The sequence below is a fragment of the Penaeus chinensis genome, chromosome 35 (genome assembly GCF_019202785.1).
Source record: "Penaeus chinensis breed Huanghai No. 1 chromosome 35, ASM1920278v2, whole genome shotgun sequence".
In the NCBI taxonomy this organism is placed as follows: domain Eukaryota; kingdom Metazoa; phylum Arthropoda; class Malacostraca; order Decapoda; family Penaeidae; genus Penaeus; species Penaeus chinensis.
This window is the reverse complement of record NC_061853.1, coordinates 31649081-31653205: the sequence shown is the minus strand read 5'-3', so window position 1 is coordinate 31653205 and position 4125 is coordinate 31649081. Positions and strand designations below refer to the sequence as shown.

At 36.8% G+C, this 4125-nt stretch overlaps 1 protein-coding gene across 1 annotated transcript in view; it reads right to left on the bottom strand.

Moving 5' to 3' along the window:
- Window positions 1-436: 436 nt before the first annotated feature.
- LOC125044129 (gamma-1-syntrophin-like) overlaps window positions 437-4125 on the bottom strand; it is a 41672-nt gene continuing 37983 nt past the window's right edge. Inside the window, exon 9 of the mRNA XM_047640579.1 lies at window positions 437-4062. The gene's annotated coding sequence lies outside the window, so the exon portion shown is untranslated. The remainder of the gene's footprint in view (window positions 4063-4125) is intronic.

Genomic DNA, 4125 nt, shown 5'->3' with positions numbered 1-4125 from the left:
CAACAACTTTAACGACACTAAACATCAAATTACGTCGCAGACAGATTTTCCACGGGCTGGTGTGAAGCTGACATAATACATAGAATCAAAGGTATATACATGTGTGTTTGTGTGTGTGTGTGTGTGTGTGTGTGTGTGTGTGTGTGTGTGTGTGTGTGTGTGTGTGTGTGTGTGTGTGTGTGTGTGTGTGTGTGTGTGTGTTTATATAAATACATACATACATACAAACATACATACATACATACATACATATACATACATATATATATATATATATATATATATATATATATATACATATATACATACATATACACACATTCATATATATATATATAAATATATATATAAATATATATATATATATATATAAATATATATACACACACACACACATATATATATATATATATATATATATATATATATATATATATATATATACACAGATATATCAAACGAGTTTGAAAAATCCCCGGTGTCGAAATCCGTAAGACTCAAAACCTCACTACATAATATCTAAATTTGATGCTTCGCTTCCGGACCGACCGCCAGACCATGCACAGCCCCACACCAGCCGCCGAGAGAGGTCACTTTTGCCGACAATAATCATACAAAATTAGATCTGTGTTTCTCGTAATGCTAAAATAGGACACTGACTTTCTCGATAAAGATTACTATAGATATTCTTTGGAGCTCTTAATATCTAAGAGATGCGTTTAAGAGGATTAAGAGTAATAATGAGATGTAGTGATGGCTATGTACACAATAAAAACTCGAGACTTATCCATATACCTCTTCAGCGACAACAAGAGAGGTCCCCCGGCACAAGGCAAAACAAATAAAAAAACAAAAAAAAACACAAAAAACAAGAACAGGCGCAATTGTTTCCATTCCTTGACACATTGACAAAGGGATAAATATGGAAGTCCACCATGAAAAAAAAAAAAAAACGGAATAGAAAACGGAATTAAAAGGGTGAAGGGGTTCTTGTTCTGGCGCGTTTTTAGGAATATCAAAGTAGAAGAAGATGAATAAAATAGAGATGAAGGAGAAACTTGAATAAGGCGAAGGGAAAATGCGACTCCACGCAACTAAGCTGAAGTTGAGAAATTTATTCCACGTAGGAATGCGAGTGGAGATAACTTCTCTTGAACTAACTTTCTATTTGCGCTCTTTTAGACCAATTATCCCACACGCTGATTTAAATAATATATAGATAGATAGACAGATAGATAGAATGATAGATTGATCGGTAGATGAAAGGATAAATAGATCAATAAAAATTTAAAAATCTTCCCGTTTCGAATATGTTTTCCCGTAACTGATAATTCCCCCTTTGCCAAATCATGAGACGATCCAGCGCCAAACTAACATAAGAATTCTTATTTTATTTCTAATATATTTTTTTATTTTTATTATTATTATTATTATTATTTTTTTTTTTTAGCATAAACCAGTTACGTATTCACTCGCAAAATTCTAATTCTTCATTTTCTCTCCGCGACTCGCTTTTGTTTATGACGAACGCCGCCATTTTGTTTTCGATGATTCGCGGTTGAAATAGAACTAGCGTTTTACAAAAAAGAAAATTAGAAAATAAGGTAAAGTTTTAAATGAAAAAAAAAAAAAATGAGAAAGAACAAAAAAAGGGGAAGAAAGAAGCGAAAGGGAGAGAAAATGTTAGAGAATAAAAGAGTTGCAGGAAGTGAGGAAAGAAAGAAAGAACGTGGGATGTATTTAAACTTTAATGGATTGGAAACCATTTCTTTCTAGAGTTTTAGCGAAATTTCTTGGGCGCTAAAAATAGTGGCATAATGTGCAGAGGACGGAGAGTCAAATATCTAAAGATGGAGATACGGAACACAGGAGAGGTCGAAAATGAAGACTAAAATAGTATTAGTGAAGATAATATGAAGAATAGTAATAAGGATGATAATGATAACGATAACGTTGAAGTAATGATTATAATAACAATAATAATGATAACGATAATGATATAAGGATTGGGAAGAAGAGGGAAGGGTAATAAATATAAATGAAATGTATAAGAAGGGAAAATTGAACGAGAGACACGCCTGGAACAAACAATAAAGACGAGAATAATAAGAGAAAGTAAGAATCCTTTGTCCTGTGTCATGCGCAGAAAACCCCCCCAAAACCTTTCTCTGTGCCAGGATCACGCAGCCGCAAGCATTGCAAAGCACGCAATTGCACGCAGCTGTTCCGTGGTCGCGCCCTCCTCCCCGTAGCGCCACACGTCACTCCAGGCGACGTGAGGGAAACGGCGAGGGCCACGTCGCGGCTGCTCCCACGCCTCCAGCCCCACGCCAGGCGGGTGCCGGGGGCCGCGGGCGTCAGCGCTGCGCAACCACGCCCGTGCCATGACGAAGCCTCCACGCCCCCACTCGGCGCCCCAACCCACGCCCGCCCGCATGCCTCGAGTGCCGGTCGAAAGGTGATGTGTGGCGGAAGAAAATAACTCCGAAGAATTGAAGAAACGCATCGACCGAAACGCATTTTTTTTCCCATTATAGAAACGATTTTCCTTTTTGGAGCTTATGGATACGAGAGACCCCCCAAAAAACAAACAATATTTATACAAACAATATATATTTCATGTATATATCCGAGTTTTAAAAGTGAGTTTATGACTAGCGGTATTCACTATATGGTCATTATAAATGGAGGATAATATAACTGCATATGTTGACTGACTGTCCCCGGTGCAACAGCTGTTACACCTACATGAATATCGAGTACATTATTATCATCATTTATTTTACTTTTTAAAATCTTAGCGTCCGTCATATGCGGGCTTCAACGATGGGCAAAGCTAAACACACACACAGATTAGCTACATAGTGCTTATTCACAAATATTACTCACTCAGGATACTATCTCATCAACATCATTAATATGTACAACTTTTTAAAGCTATTAACAAGTTTGAACGTCACAATAATGTTTTATTTTTTTTCTCCAAATGTACATGGCCATATTCCAGGACTGGCCTCAGTACTAGTTATGCTGAAAACATACATTATTTTAAGATATATATGTATATACAGTACACACAAATACACCTTGATGTGTAAGTGATCATTACGTAACTTACAGAAAAGTGTATTTGATGAAACACCGAACAGATGTTTTTTTTCTTTTTTTTTGTGCAGTTACATTCTGTACGTTATTATTATTATATATTTTCATTCGCATTCCCTTGAGAGTCAAAGAAACGAACTGAACAACGTGGCTATCTATTCAGGCCTGTATTAGGTGAACAATAATAAATAATAAAATAATTATCTATGCTATACCAACCTTGTGAGCAGAGACCTACGTAGGCCAAGTGCAGGGCATCATCACCCACAGTTTTTTCTTTTGAAACTAAACCCACCTATTTTACCTTGACTATGTCTCTTCGTGCCATGCTAATACCCATGGCGAACAGTCTTAAGGTTAGTTTTACTACTAGCTTGGATACTAGTGCAGGTGACTAGTACCGCATCATGGAGATCGATAAGTGTGACCTCCTGCGTATGTGTAACACGACAATCACGTCATTCCTAAATGCAATTAAAAATATTCTTTCCCACGTTTTTCTTTCGTTATCATTATTGTTTCTTTATATATATATATATATACGATGACTGTGTCTCACAAAAAAATCGAAGAGTTTTAAAACATCAATTGCCATTATCACATCAAAGGTTGAGCTCAAGAAAGCAGGAGTTCTTGAGGCAAATCTCAGAATAAGGCCATAAGATCCTATGCAAAGACATCTAAGGACTAGCGTCGACAAATTACTATTGGTACAGGTAAATTGGAAGTACGGTTGCTATTGGCTAAACAGTCAGGGTTACAGTTTTGACGTGGTGAAACGTGGTGGGATGTGATTGGCTCTTTGGGGCTTAAATTGGTAGCTATTGGTTGAGACAACGATGCGTGGCTATGACGTGGCAAAACGTGATTGGCTTTCCAGGTTTAAATATAAGATCTATTTTACTGAACACGACAGATTTCAGGAGATGTTGGTCCAGCGTGGCTTTAGGTTCAGCTCTGAAAGAAAGAAAAAAACACAAAGGGAATCAATATGGCTACACTGCTAATTATGAATCTGAT